Source organism: Cygnus olor, chromosome 2 (genome assembly GCF_009769625.2).
Source record: "Cygnus olor isolate bCygOlo1 chromosome 2, bCygOlo1.pri.v2, whole genome shotgun sequence".
In the NCBI taxonomy this organism is placed as follows: Eukaryota; Metazoa; Chordata; class Aves; order Anseriformes; family Anatidae; genus Cygnus; species Cygnus olor.
The window spans coordinates 18,878,117-18,900,330 of record NC_049170.1 but is presented as its reverse complement, the minus strand read 5'-3'; the positions used below and the strand labels follow the sequence as shown (position 1 = coordinate 18,900,330).

The 22,214-nt window shown below is 38.2% G+C and overlaps 1 protein-coding gene across 1 annotated transcript in view; it reads left to right on the top strand.

Annotated features, from left to right (window-relative positions):
- LOC121064567 (sickle tail protein homolog) overlaps window positions 1-22,214 on the top strand; it is a 157,015-nt gene that overhangs the window by 105,243 nt on the left and 29,558 nt on the right. The gene's annotated exons all lie outside the window — the stretch shown is intronic.

Below are 22,214 nucleotides of genomic sequence, written 5' to 3'. Positions count from 1 at the left end.
CAGTTTGCTAATAGTGACCTGCAAAGCAGAACCTTCTTGAAGACAAACAAAAGGTGAGGCTAAATAAACTTGTTTTAAAGCCAACACTTCAGCAGTGTTAACTCCAGTGATGCTACAGAAATAGTAGTATCTTTCAAGTCATACCAAAACTGCTGTATCAGGAAAGTATTACTTTTGGGTCTCTAACCAATAGTGTGCTCTATGTGTTTTAGTAGATCAGCACTGCTAGTTGTTTGCTGCTTCTTTTTTCCTAAATTAAGTAGCTGTTGTCTCCTGGCATAGTATGCTTGTTGTCTCTGCTGCACATGTAAGCAGTTTCAGGGATTTTTTAGCCTTTATCTTTTTTAATATCCTTGAGCCTGGCTGTCTTAAGATCACCCGAGCACAGCACATCCTGTCTCCTTGTCACGTTACTGAACTGTTCTGGGTATGCACAGGCACCTCCTCTGTCACCTCTCTGAGCAAGCTGCTTTTTGCAGCCAGCTTTCTTTCTCCTGTCTTCTGCAACAGCCTCTAGCATTGGAGCAGGGACCAAGATTTAATCTGCATAGCTCTACTAATTGAAATTTCCAGGGGGCATGAAAAGTTTTTTGACCCTGTATTTGTGATCATGGCTAAATGTGGCCCCTAATCCCCTGTAGAAAAGATTCCTGGTATTCCAGCAGTGCTTGCAGAGCTGTGGCAGTCCATGGATCCCATTCCTTTAGGTCCCAAAGCTCCACGACAGGGAAGAAGCTTCTTGTGAAGCTTCAATTTGCTTTATGTGAACTGCTACTGGAATATTTTCAGGGACTATAAAAAGGAATTCCTAAAGCTAGACAGACATTCAAAACTGTGATAGAGTAGTTTTGGCTTGTTAGTAATGGATGAGATGAAACGCAGAATTTTCTAACATTTTCACTCCCTTTATCCTCTCTGCAGGAACCCAGCAGGCAGGATGTACAGTGATTTGGAAATTTCTGTGTTCAGTTCCTAGAACAGCTGAGTCAGCTCCAGGGTTTCTCATGGCTGTGTTTTTAGCTGTCTGTTACATAGATGGTGATAGGACTGTGGACTGCCAGTGGTGATAAAAACAAATATATATTTGTGGCAATTAGATATTGATGTATCTGGAGCTAAGCGGTACTGTTCTTGGCAGGATTACAAGAGCTGGGATGCTTGGAGATTTAATGTTCTTATTGTGGCAGTTGTAGAGTAATACTAAAAGCTCATAAAACTGAAGGCAAGGCATATCAACAGACTAATTAAACGCAACATGTATCGTGGATACAAATGTTTGTGAGCTATACTGCTTACACAATAATCATTTTTGACCTTTCAGCGTGAACTCTCTTGATTCTCTGTCACTTTTTTGTGCGGGATAGTCTGCTAGGGAAAACTCTGTCAGACATGACTTCATATAGCCCCTGACTTGAGTCAGATTTCTCAAGGTCTACTGATTTAAACCAGCGTGGTTTTACTGGAGTGATGTAGGAAACAGAACAAGCCAAATTTTTCTTTGTGTCTTCTAAAAATATTAAAAAAAAAAAAGTGATTCTCTCAACAAATATCCTTTTCTCCCCTTCAGTTTCATTACTAAAGCAAAGCTTGGATAAATGATTGTGTCCTACTGAGTGGCATTTGCTTTAATTACATATTTGCAGGTTGCCCTGTCTTTTTGCCAGGAGATGGGAAAAGGTCTAAGGATTTTTCTGTTAATGATAGAGACACAGGAACAGCAGTAAGATAACTTCATTTGCAACCAGAAGGCTGTTAAAACACAGATAACTTCAGACATCTAAATTCAAAACAAATTCTCCCTGACCAATTTCTAATAAACCCAAGCTTCAGCTCTTCTTTAGTGCTGTTTGCATAGAGGCTTGTTTGCATGATGCCGGTGCAAAGAAAGGACGTGTTTAGCTTCACTTCAACATTTCCATTAAGATTAGACTGTATAATCTTACATCCCAAACTCTGATTCAAATCTATGCAGGCCTGATTTTTCAGCGGAAAGCTGCTGAACCCAAGTGGTGAGGATGGTTCTTAGTTGCTGTGAATCAAAGAGGAAAATACACAGATTTCGAGCTTCTTGTTTTAGTGCATCATTAGTTCTCACTGAAGTCAAATTCAGCCAGAAAGGTGGTGCCCTGATACTGGTAGAGAAGGCTGAGGTGGACCTACATGTTATCTTTTTGTCAAAGAAATCCTAATTATCACAAAAAAGAAATACTGTCCAGCTGGTAACTACTGTACCATATACTTTCTTTCTTTAGGGTTCAGTGCAGTATGCGTCTCTTCCATTACTAAAAGCTGTTAGCCAAGTACCTTGACTTTCTTGAAAAACACAAAGTACTTGTTTGACTTTCCACCATTTCACTTACTGAACAGCTGAGTTAAAGTGTTGCAAGCCACTATTTCCTTTACACTTTTCATTATCGTGACAAGGAAATTTCAACTCTTAAAGCTCTTGTTAATAATATGAATGAAAGTTAACCTTGTCCCTCTGATTTTTGTCCCGATCAAGTCAGATTCTTTCCATCAACTAAAATCAGGGTTTCAGCTCTAGAAACATAACCCTATATAAGAAATGTATATTTATACATTTTAGGGGCAAATTGATTGCTATAATAGCTTTTTTCTCTATCTCACTTTTTTCTTCTGAATTAAAATGTGGTCTTCTATCAGAAATTTCTTCCAGTCATTACATGTTCATTTTTTCATCTTCTTTTGGGTAAAGACTGCAGGGAGAACTCCTCTGGCATCAATCATAACTCAAAAATTTTATGGCTCTTTTCCGAACACATTGAAGTTTTCAATATTACTGTGGAAATATATATACCAGCACTAACCTTGTATTCTTTTTATGGCCCTGTCAGTGCCATGCAGAGGAGCAATGCCACTTTTCTACTTTGAATTCCCTTCATGTAACTACAGGGTGTATACCTTGGTTGCAGCATAGCTTTGGGACTTCATGCTATGATGTGTTTTTTTGTTTGTTTGTTTTTGTTTGTTCATTTTTTAAACTATTACCTTAAATTTTGCCATTTGTCGGTGGCAGAACTGTCAAAGCTCTCCCAAATTTTCTGAGCTTAATTATGCAAGGTGAGAAGAAAAACAACTTAGTCTTTATTTAGCTTATTTATTAGCTGTTTATATTACTTAACAAGACTGTTCAAGAGAGCTCATTAAACTGTTGGCAAGGCATATCCACAATCATATAATTTGTAACGTAATTTATTACTTCCTAAGGTTTTAACAGTTGTCATCATCAATAAAGAATTGCAGTCCTATGATAACTCTATAAAGTGGGGAAATGTTTAATTTCAAAGCACAAATTCATCAGAGTGTTGCTATACTTGTACCCAACCCAGTTTTACTGAATCCACCATCTATTCTTTCATCCTTCTTGCGCTGCTTAGAAGAATAAATGTTTTCTGTTGAATGTCGCTCCATTGTGATATTATTCTGAAAGTGCTCCTTTGTGTGGGGGGGGTCGTCCATGCTTTCAGGACAGTCACGTGCATCATAATGGCCCTATCGGAGCAGGAACAGGACCACGGCAGCATGAATCGTGTTGCACAACAGATCTGCATTCCTTGGCACATGGAGCAGGATAATACTGCTGGTGTCCAGGCCTAGTTTTCATAGTCCTATATTTCCTCACTAATAGCTTATGAAACAAATGTTTAAGTACTTATTGTTGCATATTCTCCTTTTATCCTATTATTTATAGAGTAACTGTTAGTTAGGGTTGTGAAGCTATCGTTATTTTTCCTTTCTGAAAAATAAGATCAAGCAGCAGAAGATGAAGGCTTCCAAGTGTGCACTTATGACTTTGTTCCCAGTGACTGTTTTGTCTCCTGTGGTTCACTCCTGGCACTCCTTTGACCTAAACCCCAATCAGTACAGCCTGCTGTGCTCCAGCCCCTGAGCTCCTACAGCATCTTGACGCGCTCGCTGGGAATGAATCTGAGAATTGGCAGACCCTGGTGGATAGATGTTGTCCAACCCTTAGAAGTCTTGTCAAGCCTACTAAAGTATCTTCTGATGTTTATGGTGCAGTGCATGGACACTAAGGGCTTCACAGGGCTTGCTCAATTCTGTGCTCGTGGGGAGTAGGTTGGCCTCATAGCAGTATCTGTGCTGTGCTCTGCAGCCCACTCCCTTCAGTACCCACAGAAGGTTTTAGTTGAAGCACACTTTCTGTGACGTTCTCTGTTTTGCTTGGGAGACCGGTTGCTTCTCTAACCACAGCTGCTTCCTTAGAGCCCAAATCGGGTTGCATGCCCTCAGCTCACCTCTTCCTTCCCTTTCCAGTCTCATATGGACAGTTGGCTTCACCTCACCGCCTGGCTTAGTCCCCAGTGTCTGCCATGTCTGGGAGCAAAAGTGAGAGATGACAGGAGATGTTCAGGCAGCTGGAGCTGGAAAGATACCAGTGCAGGCTGTGGAGAAGCTGAAGGGATCCATGTCCAAGAGATCTTCATAAGGCTTCTGCTGACGTGTTGCTCCAGAAAAAAAACATTTGACCTCCTGAATCCCCATGGTTTCCAGTATACCATTTGCTGAGAGAGGGAAAGATGGGGCTAATTGTTATTTGGGGCCTTTCCCCCTCTCCTTCTTCAGAACATGCATCAAACTCTAGAGAATTAGAAATTTTGGTTCTACTCAAGCTACCACCACAGCCAAGCCTGCTTCCTTGCTCAGTGGTCAGTGTCTTTGCTGGGCAGGGGTGGCGTTAGGTGCTGGGTCAGCGTGCTGGGTCCAGATAGCCTTCTGCTGGGTGCTGGATAGCCTTCTGCTATCCCCAGAGCCAGCTATCCACCGTGGCAAGGTGCTGCTAAAGAAGATACTAAATACCCCTTTTGGCTAGGGAGTGTTTGCTTACCCTTCCCTGCTTCCTCACATCCATGATCACAGGTCTCCCGTTTCTCTAGTTTTCAAGTGTAATTAAGAGTTGTTCTAAGGCATCTTCTTTTCAAACATTGCCCAAGCATCTGCAGAAGGGAAGGCCGCTCGCTGTGTGGCCCTTTCATGCTCCTAGTAAATGCCACACTGCAGTGTCATTACATTGTGTTTATTTTAAACGTCTGAAGTCCAGAGCTATGCTGGTATGTTAACCCACCACCTTTGTGTAGTCTGGAAATGTTAAAACTATAAATTATTATAAACAAACTGCCTTTCAGGAAACTTATATACTATGGTTATTTAAGTAGTCCTATAGATTTCTGCCTTAGCTTAGTGCTTACAGGGTGTATATGTGATCAGAGAAATATCCCCACAGTTTACTGAAGAACAAAGGTATATTTAACAGAAAATGTTTTTCTACTGTATATATATGCTTTTTTTAATTAGGATTTCAACTTAACAAAAAATTCAGCTTGCTTCATCTGCTGTCCATATGTAGCTATTTCAGCTAATACACATCGCTAAAGGTTTAATTGAATCCGTGCCATAGTATAAATATATCATGTATGTATATGTACATTTCTCATTCCAATAGCTTCCAAAAGATATCTAAGTGACCATTAGAATAATTTAACAAGAAAAGCATTTTTTTAAAGTGTTTTATGAGTCTTAAGTTCTCCCACATAAAATAGAATGTGTTGGAACTAATTTTCATTGGATGTTTATGGTTAATGGTCAAAAATTTTCAGTCTGTGTGGAACCATTTCCATACCACTGACCCATCTGTTTTAAAGAGACCCTGTCTTGAATAATACATGATATTTGGTCATTGAGGAGGAACTCCCACAGACCAATGTATACTCAATACATCCTTGAAATACTTAACGTCTGGATTTGAAAGGTTCAGTGTTGCAGTTTCTGGGCATCTTTAACCCTCACTGAATATTTTGCCAGAGTAGATAAAGTGCATGCCAAGTAAACTGCTATAGTTTCCAACCACAGCCATGAGGAACAAAGTGAATTAAGACCGGAGCCTAAAATTTCTAGGCAGAAGTAATAAAGTTTCTCTTTGTTGAGGTTTTAGATGCTGCTTTGTTCTCATATGCCCTGGTGAAAAAAAATGTGTGCCTTTTAAAAATATATTTTACAGACACTTAATCTTGGTTGTGTCTAATGTCTTTCAATATTTTTAAAAGAAATTCCAAGTGGATGAGTTATTTATGTGTTTAGCTTTTATTTTCCATTATGTCTTTTAATAGATTCCAGATCTCATCCATATTGTAATGGCTTCTGTGTTACGGAGCAACACAATTTACTGGCTTAAATACCCATTTTTCTTGCCTCTCTGACATGAAAGTGTGATAGACCTATACTATAAATTGTTAACACATTTGTGAGCTTGAAAGTCCATACCATCACCCTGGCTGGCTGCATGCAGGCTCCACCAGACAGGAGGAGACCCCGGTGCACTCCAGCACACCTGGAAGCGTCATGTTATGCCTAGCATTCAGGTTAACGTGCTTGGAAGACATTATGATTAAAGGCTGTGAATGGAGAAGTGTTCAGGCTTGAATTCCTTTTTACCTCACTTCCATCAGCCAACATGTTGAAGCACATGAAGAGTGTAATTTTATAGACGTGTCTGAGACCTGCGGATGGAATATGTGAGGTGGTGGAAAAAAAAAGAGATAACCCATACCGTTGTGTTGGGAGGAGGGGGTGGATATCTCTTCCCCTGGTATTTCTTACTTTATTATTATTTTTTTTAATGGCTAGATTTGCCTGAGATTATGGGTACGGCAGGTGTCAGGGGACAGAACAGCACAGGGAGGGGGTGGATCTGAGCTTTTAGCATCTTGGAATTGCCACCCTTACCAGTTCCTGCTTTTTTTTCCTGTTCTCTGAGAGCATAAGCTCCAGGAATTGAAATAGAGCATTCTGTGCTCAAGAATTATTCTGTAGAAAATGTGAGGGAGCCTATAATTAAACACTTGTGCATAGATAGCAGTACTGGAAGAATAAATTTGGTGCCTGTCTCTCCAAAAATGGTTGAAAACCGTAAATCATGTATAGAATAGATAATCACAGATATAACAAACTGTAGCTGCATCTGCTGATTATTTTCTCCTCAACCTCTTGTGTACAATTAAGAATTCAGATTTAACAGCTGGGAATGATTTTCAAATGTTGATGTGAAGCAGAAAGTTCTATTCAGAAACTTTCAGCAGTTCTTTTATCTTCCCAGTTCATTATTTTTTCTGGAATAGGTTAAAAAAGATAATTCTTGACCTGCTCTGCATTGAGGTAGGAAAGAGATCATTATAAACTCAGATATGGATTTATGCTTAATGATCCATCTTCTTATGTGGCCGAGTTCAACAGCAGACAGACTGAATATCTGTCTTCGGCCAAGAAACTTTGTCTGTTAATATTTTATTTTCCCAGATCAGCAGGGAGACATTTATCAAAGGTTTCTTGTTGATCATTGTGGCGAAGAAACTAAGGTATAAAGCTCAAAGTGAGAGCCTGACAGATTAAAATTAGAGACAATGCTCAAGTAAGAACTATAAAAAACAGGGAGTAGATACTAATGCAATCACCCGTCATTATATACACTGCTTGGCGGAGAGTTGTGTATAGATATACCAATATGCTGAACCGAGAGATCTGTGTAGACCATGTGTAGATATAAAATTCCTGCAGAAAGGTCTCACATCTGTCATTGTGCACTGCATGCATGCGAATTCAAAGCATTCGACATTTGTGGAATCAAAAGCTTCTGTTCCAGCTTTAGGACTCAGGTTATACATATTTGTGTTATGTCTTTTTTTATTATTCATTTTTTTTGTATTCTGCCAGTAGATTTTCTATTTTTTTAATGGGCTAGAAAGCGGGTGCTGGATACATTAACTGACTGTGTATGCATGTACACTTGCATACTTTCTTTACAACAGCAGATACTCAGAGATCTTTCCTTAGTCTAGTAGGGTGAGTTGTGCAGCTGTTGATGTGATGAAGGATTACTGTGATGAACTGATGAACCTGGTACATTAATTAGTCCTTCTAGAAATGGAAATTAAAAAAAAATATATATGTATATATATAGAATACATATGTATACATGGTAGAAGTCTGTCCTAAAAAGGGCACTTGGGTATGGGTACTGCAGGAGTAAATATGGCTAGGCTTATTCTCATTAAACAGCTACAGTAGCTGTGTGCATTTTACCTCCAAATATTTTCTCCTCTGTCATCTGTTCTATCTGATTTGGCTTGTAAAGCTTCATTGTCCTGAAACAACATATTTTTCTTTCTTAACAAACTTTCAAGTTGTACTGTATTGTTTGCAGATAGGGTCCAGGAAACATGCCTGAACTCTGATTACTGTACAGTTTGAGACTGAGATTAAAAACTGTGACATGTCTTGCATTTTGACAGATAATTAATTTGCTTTATCAGCCACAGAACCATCATTCTTTAGAGTCAATATTCTACTGTTTACCTTTCTCCTTTTTTTGGGGGGTGTTGGTTAGGCTTTTTTTTTTTTTTTCTTTGATTGTAGCAGTATGTTCAGACTTATGGTGTTCTCACTTTTTGTTCTTTTTTTTTTTTTCTTTTTTTTCCCCATTTCTTTAAGGGGTAGAATGGTACGCTATTCTCTAGGTTGGTCCCATTGTCATGGTATCTGGGGTGAGGAGTTTACTCATACAGGTTGCAGTCCAGGTTAGGGACTTCTCTTTGTGTTTTGTTGTTGTTTGGTTAGTTGGTTGTTGTTGTTCTGTTTTTTTTGTTTGTTTGTTTTTATGATAGTCATAACTAATTTTACATGATTTTACTTGCAGAACACTGAGATTAAAAAGACTGTTTCAATAATAGCTGAAACATCCATTATTTCAGAAAATTTGCACAGAAGGAAAGAGGTGATCAACTCTGCTTAGTGTTTTTTTGGCTGGTCATGCTAATTTTCAATTTGTCCAGTAATTACAGGAAGTTTTGCTCATGACAGTCTGTGATATTTCTTGCTTGTTTCAGCTGGAGCCAAATAGTGAAATCAGGTAGTGGGAAAGTCTGCAGAAGGTACAAAATGGGGAAGCAGTCAGCAATGAAAATGTTTGTGGTGCAAAATGATCTGGATCAACTGATGAACTCAACCCAAGGTGATAATGCAATTTTTGGTGCAGCCAAATGTCAGGTTGTACATCCAGGAGCAAAGAGCATGGGCCATGCAAGATGCAGAGGACTTGGACCTGAGAAACACTGGCTTCAGAAAAAATTGAGCACTGTGGTAGGATGTTCAGTCAGTTGCAACCTCCTGACATGACATGGGGTGGGAAAGCCTGCATAGCTTTGGGGTCTGTAGAAACAGGGGGCTCTTGAGTAATACTAGGATGACTCCACTCAGCTGGAACTTACCCAGATGGAACTGCAAGAATTACTTGTCAAAGAATTTGCCCAGTTCTGCTTTCTCCAATTCAAAAAGAATGTTAAAAAATGGTGAGGACCCAGGAAAGCCTAATAGCGAATAGCCTGAGGAGGTTATTTGTCAGAGTACTTGCTCGGTAAGCAGGAGTTCCCCGCTTTAGTCAAGAGCCAATCACCTGGAAGTGGAGGCAAGATGCCCAGGGTTCGGAACCCGTTCCCGTATTTTTTAAATCAAGGTGATTTTGTTTTAAATGTGCTTTATTCTAACAGATTGGTTTGGATTAGTCCCATTACCTGGGTTCCGACTAGTGGGTTCTTCTTAACTTTATCTTGGCTTGTGCACTTTAATTTTCAAGAGGCATGTAAGAATTTCTAATTTTTGCCTCTTTAAAACTTAGAAAATTTATAATAGGACTTTTTGGGATAGTAGCTTTTCTGCTTTTATATCTTACCTGGAAATGAAAGATTCCCAAGGATAGAGTAACGGACTAGAGATTTAGTTTTATGGACAAAGAACTATTGAACCCTTTGAACTCAAATAAAAGTGGTGTTACTATCCACCTTAATCAATACGAGTGGCTGTTTGGGCCGTAGGGTTTTTTATTTCTTTTTGGTTACGGATTTACAAAGAGAATTCTGAGAAGTTTTCTTCAGGTCTTCCTTCAGAGAGCAGCTGCGATATAATTGTCAGATACATATTGGAGAAGAGAGAGCACAGAGGGGAAGATAGCAGTGATGACGGTTTTCAAATAATAATAATACATTTTTATACTGCAGGAAGAAAGCGATTACTGAAAGGTTAGCCCAGATTATTATTCATGAGTTTCCTGAGCTTTTAAACAAATTGTGCAAATGCTCGTAATCTCATCATCTTCCGTCTCTCGGAAGGTGCTCAGATCCCCACACGTGCGATAGATCAAGCAAACCTCCAAAAATAGGCAGGCTGTTTGTGCTTGCAGCTCCAGATGATCTTATTATGGCAACCGACTCTGAGTGGAGTTATCTTTGGGCTGCGTGGATCCTTTTCACACCGTTCCTCTTACAGCTGGGAGCTGCTACTGTACCGCAGAATAACCCTCTCCTTTCTGGGCGCTGTGCTTGGGTTTCAAAGCCAAATGCAATTAAGTCATCCTGATTAGATCACCAGAGCCTTCAGTGAAATGTGCTCAGTAACATGCCTGAACTTTCACTGTGGTTCCAAATGAATAATTTCTTGGTATTTGACTTTGCTTTGAAATGTGGAGCACTCGCTTTGCCCAAAGGGGTATCTGGTTTTGTGTAAACATGGAAGGTTTCAGACCATTTGAGGGACACAGATGTGCTAAATTCTGATAATTCAGACATGCTAAAGGTCTGAAGTGCTTCAGCAATGCTTTTAACATCGTTCTGTGTCTGCTTCATCTTATGAAAATTGTACAGATCACAGGCCCTCCTGACGAACAGGCCTGATAGAGCTGGCCCTGCAGCACTCGCTCCCGTGTCACTGCTGTACGCGGCCCCATCTGCATTCAGCACTAGATAGAAAGTCTTCAAGGGCATCTCCCTGCCCTCTGCTCCTGTGGTACGTACACCAGATGCCATCAGGGTGGTAGCTGAATGTTGCACAGCATTCAAGGTCGGCCTAGGGAATAGTCCCCATGCGAAAGCTAACACAGGGGCATCACTTAGCAGCAAATGGGAATCCTTGGAGAAAAGAAAACAGCAGCTTGCTTTGAAACTTAGGGGTGCTTTCACATGCTGGATGCTGGTTAGCCACCTTCTGTGGCAATCCCTCCCCTCGTCCCAACGGTCCTTAGCACAATCCACATATGATATGGGAATAGACAGCTGCCAGATGCATGGGATTATTTTACTTTGTGTTTTCACAGTATCATGGAGATACAAGCCCTAAGAATCACCAATTCAAGAAAATACAGGGAGGAGAAATAAAGTAATAATGATGAAAATAGAGCTATAAAACTGTGAAGACAAAATATACAGAAGAAATCCCCTAAGCATCTGATATCACCAGCTGCACCTCCTCCTACTTGAAAGGAGTTGGCTCATTTCTTGCGAGCGTCCTTTTTTTGTTTGTTTGTTTTCAATGCTGTAAATTCAGAGACAGTTACTGAGGGATTAATCACTACTCAAATGAGTTAGGCTAGCAGAATTTGACTGCTTGATAATATATGAGAACCAAAATATGTCTCTGTTTGAGCTCACCTATGTTGTTGGTAAATAGTAAGCAGCTTTTTTTTCTTCTCTAAGATCTGAATATTTATTGGCAAATTAAACCTGTCTCATTGGGTCCTGGGTAAGGCAAACAGTTGCAGCTCAACCTCGAATAGTAAGATGGGATCTACATGCTGGATTTAGCAAGTAAATAAAAGCACGTTAGTGTAAGACCTGATTGTTAGAAACAAAATGGCCACTGAAAATTCAAAGGCTGGTGGTTGTCCACATTCTTTCTTTTATTCCCCGGGGGCATCAAACTAATAACTGATAGTTAACACCAGGCTGGCATTTTGAAGGACTCTTGTTTTAGAAGCCAGGCTGTTGAAGCTACTTATTTGCAGAGTTCCAAGCCTTTGTTTGCAGTTTACACAAATATAACGTTACTGCTTCAGATTTTACATCAGCTCTGTGCCACTGAATTCAACTATATGAATAGCTGAATTCTTCCTTCCAGCAAAATGTGTACTTCACAGCAAGCAATTTTGTGTGCTTTTCTAAAGCACTCCGGTTAACATAAGAAAATCGAGAAACAGAATGATAGCCTCAAACATAGTTGGCAAACATTTTAGACTTAATGCTGAAATGTGTTTCTTTTGCCAGCAAGTTTACTAAAATTCCTTTCTTTGCAACTACAGTGCCTTAAGAAAGCTGTAGTGCTTGCTACAGAGGTCATATTTATTAACCAGAAAATAGTAATTGGAAAAGAGATAAAGCATGGTCTGTTGCTTTAGAAATTATTCTAAATAATTGGCCAATTTTCAACTGTAAGGAGCTCTAGAAGGATTTTATCCCTTCTACCTTCCCCCCCCCCATAGCACACTGATAAAACGGTTCTTGTGAGGTTTCTACTTTTCCAATAGACACAGGAAATCTAAGTTGCCTCTGGGTACTTTCTTAGTTCTAATGAGTTAAGCCTGCTCCAGAAAGAATACACACAAAATGGAGAGATACAGTTTGGAATTGTGTTTTGCTGTTAATACAGGATGTTGTGAAATAGAAGATTCAGGCATTAGGAATGCAGCACTTTGAGGGTGTAGGTTGTGACTGTACTTGCAGCAATTTGCATAGCATTTTCTGCAGGTCTTTATCAGTGAACTTTTATTGCTATTTCGTTTCCCATGATAAAGAAGTGGAAGACCTCCTTCTGAAAAAGAAGATTATCTTTATAAATTATGCTGCTCCAAGGAAGTCTTGCCTTCCTGGATCCTACTATTCCATATTTGCAATAAAGATTTTTAAGTTTAGACAGTTACTGCAGAAACATTCGAGTTGGAGGCTGTATTTTTCCTTTCTTGGTGCTGCTGTCAGTTTCTGTGGAACAACATTTGACCGTAGAGGAGATGCACTTTATCTTACTTGAAAATAGCAGATATCTACAAGAATTTCTCAAGTGCTATAATACATTGCAATTGCACTTTTCAAAGACTTTTTTTCAGATAGAAAAGCAAATACTGAAAACACTCAGGAAATACCAGATAATATCTAAGATGTGTATGAAAGCTGGGTATGGTCTCGTAAGATGTTCTTAGCTGTGGCCCATGGAGGACTGGATGGCAGTGTAGAAAGTGAGCAGAGACTCTTCACATGCAACTGACTTCTGGCATGTAAATTCAAAGAAGCTATCTCTATTCTTTATATCTCCAATATTATTTTCCTGTATAAGCAGTTGCAGCATTTGATGCAAGCAATGCACACAAGTGCAATTGATCTGATGCCCTCGCAGATGGAAGAGCTGCTGCGCGGTGGGTGAGGGGTCCTTGTTTCTCCCGATGATCTGCTCTTGCACTGACATGAATCAAATGGCTTGAGAGCGAGAAAAAACTGCTCCTTGGAGATTTTTCAGTGCACTTATCATACGGATTTAAATACTTGCTTCTGTATAGGCAACTCCCATGCAGGGTGTGTGGCAGGAGCTATGTTCCAGTGATCTCTGACTGCTGGTGGCCTCCTTCACACCGCTCAGCATGGGGCAATTTAGGAGAGCCCCGTGGCCATGTGGCCATCTTTGCTTATCAGAGCTACGAGATGGTTTTTATGGCCTTTGGCTTCAAGCAGCTGAGGATGTTCAAAGTGGCTGACAGCTACTTGCTTTTGTCATCCCTGCAGCTGAAGTCAGGCGTATCCCGTCTTCTAATGTGTGGTCCGGAGTTTGAGGGCTCGTCTGAAAAGCGGTTGGTTCACCTTGCGAAGGTTAATGTTCGGTAGGGGTTTTCTGTGTGTGTGTTTGCTTGGGGTATACATTTGTATACTGTTTGCAAACTGATTTACCTGTTACTTGGACCATGTTGGTAACACACCTTTCTTAGTCCTAGCAGAATAAATACTGTAGCTGGTGTTGCAGACTTTAATAATCTGATATCTATCAGAGTAACTCCAGAGGAAAGCTTTCAAAGGGTAAGTACTGTTTTCTTACCCCCCATTTTAAATGCTAGCTAATAAGGGTTCTTTCTAGACCATACGTTATCGTTATTTGTCTAATATTTATTAAGGCATAAGGGAAGAGTTACCCACTTTCAGAATAGTTTTTGTTCCAAGTTTCCACTACGTATTTCATGTAAACAAGACATGCAGGCTCTATTAACTAGATTGAAAGGGTTCATGATGTGAGAGTGTCTTTCCAAATTAGCATTGTCTACAAAATGCTTTTAAGGACATCTGTGTTTTTTGTGCTCTTAGGCCACATAAACATATTTTTTTCATTTTTGTTTGCTTTTCAGGCAAGAAAAAAGAAGAAATATATAGCTAATTTAGAAACATACTTTTCTGGATGTTCTTCACTTACTTTTTTTTTTTTCCTCCATATTATTTAGCTTTCTGTCTTTCTTTCATTCTCTTGATAGAACCATTCCAGTGTTCCTTCTACACAGAAGTTATTTTTGTATTCTTCAGTGTAAGCAGTACTGCTAGGGAGCTCTATCTGCCCTTTTAGTTAAACCTTTTTTAAAGAAGGGCCTATCTTTTTTTTTTCTTTTTTTTTTTTTTTTTTTGTGAAGGAATGATTTTTAGTTTTAAACCAGTCATTCAAGGCATTCATATAAATCATATAATCTAATACTGACTTAGCTCTGGCTCTTTCAAACAAGTGGACACATGCTTATATTTCCCACCGTTGGGTTCTGAAATTCAGCAAATGCTGTCCTAACAATTATTACCATTGCTAAACCTAAAATTACTCTATTAGAAAATCCTAAAAGATTATACATTTTCAGACAAGCAAATTTAAATGAAATTTATAAAAAAGATACTAGATATTAGGAAGGAATCTAAAACATTATAACAACAACAAACCGTCCCTCAGTCCACATCCCAAAGGGATCTGTGGAATAATCAATGTCTTGAATTACATCAGTGACTTAGAAGAGATGATTAGGTATTGCTGCCGCTGGGTACTTTTGCTACGCCTTGCTTTCTTCTCCTGTTAGAGCTCTGTCAATACATGAGTTTATTTATTAACGGCTTCTGAAATAATCAAATGATTAGTTCTTTTTAGAATTCACTGTTTTTTTCAGAAAAAATGAAACATAATTTTCTCTCTTTCAGCAATGTTGTACATCTTACACCATTGCCTTATGGGATACCATCAAAATTAGTAACTATTTACTAAGTTCCTGAGATAAATAGAACTGAAAGCTCAGTCAATGCATGTCAGAGCTGATATGATCATCCAACAGGGTTTTTTTTCCACTTGGCTTTCTTATACTACCTAATCTTCAGTGAACTCCCCTTAACATCTGCTTTCACAGAATTCTCCTTAATCCACCTTCATTGTCAGACTGAGTTTTCTTATTTATTTATTTTTTATTATTATTTCTAGAAATGGAGAAATAATGATGTTTCTGAGAATTTCAATCAGTAGAGAAAATGACTGATGATGGAAACTTGTTTAAGAAGGTTAAAAGGATATTAGGGTAACACAGTCAATGTGAGTAGAAGTCTGGAATATTTTTATGTCCTCATAATGACTTAAGTATTACCTCTGGTGCTGCTCAGATCAAACTATCTCTTTTCAAATTACTTTTGCCCAGAACTTTCAGGATTTAAAAAAAAAAATAAGAAGTTCATCTGACTCTCTTCTGCAGGAATCTGCTGAAAGTTCCTATAGTATGCAATACTTGTCATACACCTATTACCTGCAAGATGAAACGTCTTTGCGTCTCCTTTCTGTGTGGATGGTAGTAAGAGCTGTATTTCCTTCATAGCTGATTGGAGATTATGTCCAACTACAGCTGTGTCATCAGTTTATGTTGCGAATGGCACGTAGAGTAGTATAGCATGGCAGAGTATATCTCAGAGTCATCATCTAGCTCAATTAGAATTGATGCAAGCTGCAAGAAAGAAGATAATGATTTGAGGACACTGAAGGTGAAAAAATGCACCTCTACAATGCACTCTAAAATGCTTAATCCTGAGAACAAGAGGTGTTGATGTTTGGAAATAGAGAATATGTATTTCACTACTGTTTGGATAATACAGATATATTTCTATCCAACAAAAATGGGCAAGTGAATTAGGAGGAACAAAGACCAAATAAACAAACAAAAAAGATAACCGTGGCTGTATGGCCAAAACAGGAATCATTTTCTAGTTTCAGCAGGCAAAACTTACCAAAGAATAACTGAAGAGGCTATCAACACATCCTTTTACAAAGTTAGGCACCCTCACCCATGTTCAAACACATAAAAAGGACTACTACCACTGCCAGTATATTTTTCTTTGTAAGTTGTTTCCTACAGAAGCATCTGTTGGAAAGTGAGTTAGTCTCAAAAACTTCCTGAAAGAACAACATATTAAAAACTATTCTTCCTTCACTTTGAATATTTCAGATCCCTTTCTAAGGCTTAGAGACACTCAAAGAGGGTAACTCTGCAGATATAAAATCCTGGTCCTTCTGTAAAGCCTGTAGCTAAATAAATAAATAAATAAATAAAATTAAAAAAAAATAATAAAAATAAATAAAAAAATAAATTCAATGAGCTTCTGTGGAGGTAGGATTCATTTTGTGTGTGTACCTCTAAATCCCGGGACACATATGCTCATATAGTTTCAGTAACCAGGCCAGTGGATAGTGCTCATATAGAAACCTGCATTATGTTCTGGCTGCGGTATTTATTGAGTAGTGAAGACTGTGCCGTGTAGCTAGAAAGGACTGAGACGCAGCTTTTTCAAATATTTGTGTATATCCTTTTTGCTTGAACAGATAACATTGTCTTTTGCTGAATTTAGAGGAGAGTGAAGGTACTGAGAATTATGAGGTCACTGAATGTTCGTGCAAGAGTAGAAGAAACTACATACTGCTCATCGGGTTTTGTCTACTAAAGGTTACTTCATTTCAAATTTTTTACCTTTGATTTGATATATTTTCAGAAGTTTTAAGGTATATGCTGAAAGATAAGGAAATCACAAATGAGAAAATGCCATAGAAATTCAAATGTACATACTCTTTTTACTGCATCTCCCTCAGATATCCATAAGGTGTACCTATTGTCTTTCTATTAGGCTTGCTTTCTCATTATTTCTGATAATTTGTCATTTATGAATGGTGTTAATACTGTAACTATAAAGAAAGCTTTTCAATGAACAAAGATGTTAAAAAAAAAAAAGAAAAAGTAAAGATTCCAACATGGGAAAGGTTTAAGCATTTGAAGAGAAGACACGAACAATACAAGAAAAGCAAGATTTTAGAAAGACATTTCTCTTTGTAGCTCAGGAGAGTAAGAATTGCACATTCCTTTCTACATGAATGTGCTGTCTATCTCCTCCCCCATTTACTTCTCTGAAAAACCCTAAACTGTATTGCAAATTATTATCCACTGGCGCAGGGTCTGGATCCCTTACAAGTTGGAAACCATTTTATATGCTGTAGATTCTTTTCGGTTTTAAAACCCTTTGTTGGCTTGTGAACAATAATGACATCAACTCTTGAAATCCAAATCAAGCTCTATTCCCTGTTCTGTAAGTCTTGTAAAGTCAGTAGCATCCATGTATTGTTTCCAAATGGGATAAGTTTGAAATGACATTTCAGACGAATGAGCCGATGTTATGGTTTGTTTTTTAATTGATTTTTCATCATATCCTTTAAATGTGAGTAGATAACTTTAAGAAGTAGGTTTTGCGATATATAATAAAACATGTTGCAATAAGGACATTTGAACAATATATAATACTTGAATCTCTCTCGCTGTATGTATTTGTAAACCCGAAACTGAAATTAATATTTAAGCTTCCTTATCAATAAAAACATAACAGTGTTGTTTTGCAATAGCGAAGTGAAGATAATTTTCCATAAGCTAATGTTGGCTGGCATTAATTAGCCACTTATATCATAGCAGTGATATCTGATTGTATGAAAGCTAAGATGTACTCGGTACCTTGCAGAGACTCACTGTTTGTATATAGCATTATATGTTCTTAATATTTATCTCACTAATATGAAATAACTGATGTTATGAGATGATAAGACTGACTTATTCAGCTGGATTCCACTCTAATTACTCTATGTGCTATTCAGGTGTTAGCTGGTTATGTTGCAAAAAGGCATTTTTGAGCTCATATCTCTTGTAATTGTGTAGATGACAGCTGTGTGTTTAAGGAAGGATGGAAGATAATAAATTCAGTTAATAATAAGATAGGGTAGGCTTTTTATGTCTGATGTTGTTGTTCAAAATTTCTGGTGTTCTAATAAAAAACTAGAAGACTGCCTAACAAAACCTCACTACTGTGCTGAGACTCTGTGACCCTTAGAAGATGTTAAGAGCAAATTTAATGTGGTTTATAAATATAATACTTTTCTGTAACAGTTTTCTTGGCAGTGTGCTGGAAACTGTTCATGAGTTAATTATTACTGAAGTCTTGTAAGGTAGAGAGGTATTGTGAACTCTGTTTTAGATGGTATGCCAAGGGCAGGAAAAGTGTTTTTTTTGTCTTTTTCTTTTTTTTTTTTTTTAAGGACTGAAATGGGAGCCAGGGCTTGGTAACTCTTGGACCACAGAAAGCTGTGATTGGACATCTTTCCAGACCTGCTTAAGCAGGAAAGGATTTTGAATTTTTTGGGTGGGAGAGGATTAGAGCATCTTTGCAAGATTACTGCTGTGCATAGCTTACAGTGCATAAGAAAAAAAAAAAAAAGATCCACCCTGTGGTCACGGGAATCTTGATTAGTGAAAGTTTTCAAAGAATGTTGTAATATATGAAAAAAATAATTGGTAAAAGAACATCTGACGAAGAATAGGGTTGTCACTACAGTTCTGTATTGATTCGTCTTACCTAGATTAGCCTTGATGAGTGTTCTCTAAATTGTTTCTCCACTACAACCTGTTTTCTTAAAAGAACTTAGGTCCATTGAAGTACATAAATGAAGTAGTTTATGGCTTTCCCTAAAAGCTGAGCACCAATGCAGGCTACTGGGCGCAGTTCTGTAGCACCATGACACAGGTAGGTCCTATGCCTAACTCTTGCCTAAAGTTTTCTAGGTTGGTAGTTAAAATGGCAGTTTCTGGCAGAGACCTGCAGTTTTCATCATTTGGAGTTGTGGGGATGAAGCTCTTAGAAAATCTGGTGTTATTAAGTCTTATAGGGGAATCCAGCAGAAAGGTAGAAGAAAATTTGTGTACAGCCACATTTTTCATTATGCTTTCTTCTAAATAATTGCCATTTAATTATCCTTTTTTTTTTTTTTTGGGGGGGGGGGGGAGGAAAGAGCAACTTCTTTAACCTTGTCATTTTGAATAAGAAATAATCCAAATTTTGATCACTTTGAATAGCTTTTATAAGGTTTAATTGGATGAATTGATCACAACTTAGAAAACCATGTACGTTTAGTTAATAGTGAAGGCCAAAATGAAGTCATAAAGAAAAAAAAAAAACCTTTTATAAAAGAAACATTACAATTAAATCAGAGCAATGGAAGATGGCACCACCATGTGTTTTTCAGCATTTCAGAGGATGGTTTTCTCAGTAGACCATCAGTTGTCATTGCATTCACCATACAGTGCTTTTCAGTGATGGCTATTTTATGAATAACCAGGTCAAAAATTTAAATAAAATTGAGAGAAAAACACCACAGAAAAATGAGAGGGGAACAACTATGTTCTTTAGACATTCTATTTTCTCTATCATTCTTTCTTTTCAAAATACTGGAAACAGCTTATGAAAATCTTTTTCTTCTTAGGTCATCACTGATTCGTTATTCTTTTATAAAGATTCATAATAGTTTTTCGTTGTTTATCTTCAGCAATGTAATGTGATTCCGAGGAGAGATGATAATGATAGGAGGAAGGGAATGAATAATAAGAGAGACAGACTATTGGAAACAAAGATAGGGTGTTCATCTAATCGTCTCCATTTCTGACTGTGAGACAGTTACAGAAAGATAGTAGAGAATATTCTTGCCATTTAACTTTGTGAAGTAATGTTTAAACTGTTAGATTCTTCAGGTATGACATGTATGTGGTTGAAAACCCCTAATTGAACCCTTAAGTCAAAGTTGCTCAATTCCCCTCAAATCTTACCAGAATTAGTAGGCGGCACAGTGTTTTCTTTATGGAGATACCTCCCTGTAGACTCATATCCCCCACTAGGCAGCCAACTTTGAGATTTTCAGCTACTTTTTTTTTTTTTCTGTACAATGTAGGTATTTCACATACAGAATTTTGCATCGTTAAGTAATGATGCAGGTTCAGGTGCACAGGTTCAAATCAGGTTCAGATTACCTTAAAGAAACTAGATCTAATCATCTTTTTTTTTCACCCTGCACCAAACAGTCTGATTTTTCCTGTTACTTTGCACAATGATGTTCGGATAACTGTACAAGAGGGCAGACACATCATAAATACAGGAATTGCTTCTTTCATTTATTTTCTTGGCTACTTTTATCTATAATGTGTCAAGGGAAGGGGCTGATGAGCACTCATTACTTAAGGTGTTAGGACACAGTGTTAAAGAGTATTCTGGTCCAAGATCAAAGAAATAATAAGTTCATGCCTAACTTTGTTTAAATATTCTCGTGGACTTCTCATATTCTTAATTATGTGCATAAATACATGATGGAACCAAGGCTGAAATATACCATATCCCCTGGGATCTTGCTTTAAAAAAAAAAAAAAAAAAAAAAAAAAAAGCTGTAAGTTATGTTAAGATGAACAAGTGAACAAGTGAAGTGATTTTTTTCCTTCATACTAGCCTTGTAACCTGGAGTATAGATACAACATGGTGTTTTGGTATAACATTTCCACATGAGTGGAGTGACAGCAAAAGAGAGAAGAATAAATGACCCCGGAGAACTTCAGAACCCCTTGATTACCAAACCATTTTACAGGTATAACAATTTCATATCCCTACAAATTATGGTTTGGAATATGACCTGAATTCCCTTGATATGTTTTAAAAGTTGTCTTGTTCTAGTTGTTTTATTTTAAGGTTCATTGAATATTACATAAATGTATATAAAATCTATTTTTTGCTTTAGTCATCACTGAAAATTAAATGAAACACGAGTTTTTAGGATTTTTTTTTTTGACAAAAACTGAGAAAAAGAAATAACAATGGAGAGGAGATTCTTTTTCACTTTTTTGTTGTTTGGAAATTTTCAAAAATACAGTTTTTACTGTTTTACAGTTTTTTAACAGCCAAGTTTACGTGTCATTTTCAGCTGTGATGTTCAGTGAGTGGGAGGCAAAGAACATGCACAGTTTGAGGGATGCTGTAGCTGTGGAGTGTGATAGAAAAGGTAAATCCTGAAACATAAGAAGTCCTAATGTTTTGTGCAGCCCTCTTCCTTTGTTCTTGTCTCTCTGACTACATTCCTTGTTTACATTTGACTGGTCTTTTTGTTTCTGTGCTTCCTTTTGGACCCCTTGTCGTTGGCCATCTCCATTTTTTCAGCAGTTGCCTAACTGCTTTCTTGCAGGTTGCTTGGAGTTAATCCTGTACGTTTACTTCGTATTTTGATGTGATGAGATTTCACCCTTTCCATTCTTTGGCAGGTATTTGTGCACTTAAAATTTCTGCTAGAAGAGCCTCTGTGGTCTGAGCCCAACTGAGCTACCATCCTGACTTTTCCCGTTGTTGAAAAATATCAGTATCTTGCACCCCTCCTACAAAACCATTGTGTGCAGGAAATAGGCAGTTGATCCTCATTTCCTTCCCTCAGTTTCAAGTAGTTTAAGAGGACTTATGAGTCAGCATCTCGTTTCATCATGTATCATCATCTACGTACTCATATCTAGCCCTTTGAGTTTTCGTTACCATTTCCCTCCAGCGTCGGCTGATTGCATGTCTCTGCAGGATCTCACCAAGAGCTTGTAAACCTAGGGAACGCTAATTGGCATCGTAATGGCCTGGCTATCCCGACTTTGCTTCATACCAAACCTGTGCATTTCTCTAATTTTAGCCACTTCCAGTCTCTCAGCAGCTGTGTCATCTTCCTGGGCGACCCGTGATAAATACAATGTGTTTAATGTATTCTGCCTTTATAAAGACTTCCTTTTTGAAATCCGTCAGGAGCATAAATCAAGCAGCTATTATGGGGGGGGGGGGGGGGGGGAGGGAGAAGGGGGAAAGCCTAGCATTTCTCCACTTTTGTGGCACTGCCAGTACCTCAGTGAAAAGGCACTTTGAATTGTATTGGCACTGCCAGCAAGAATAGCAGGGCTGCGTTCCTGCTGTGGGAGCACATTGCGCTCCCAACACCATTCT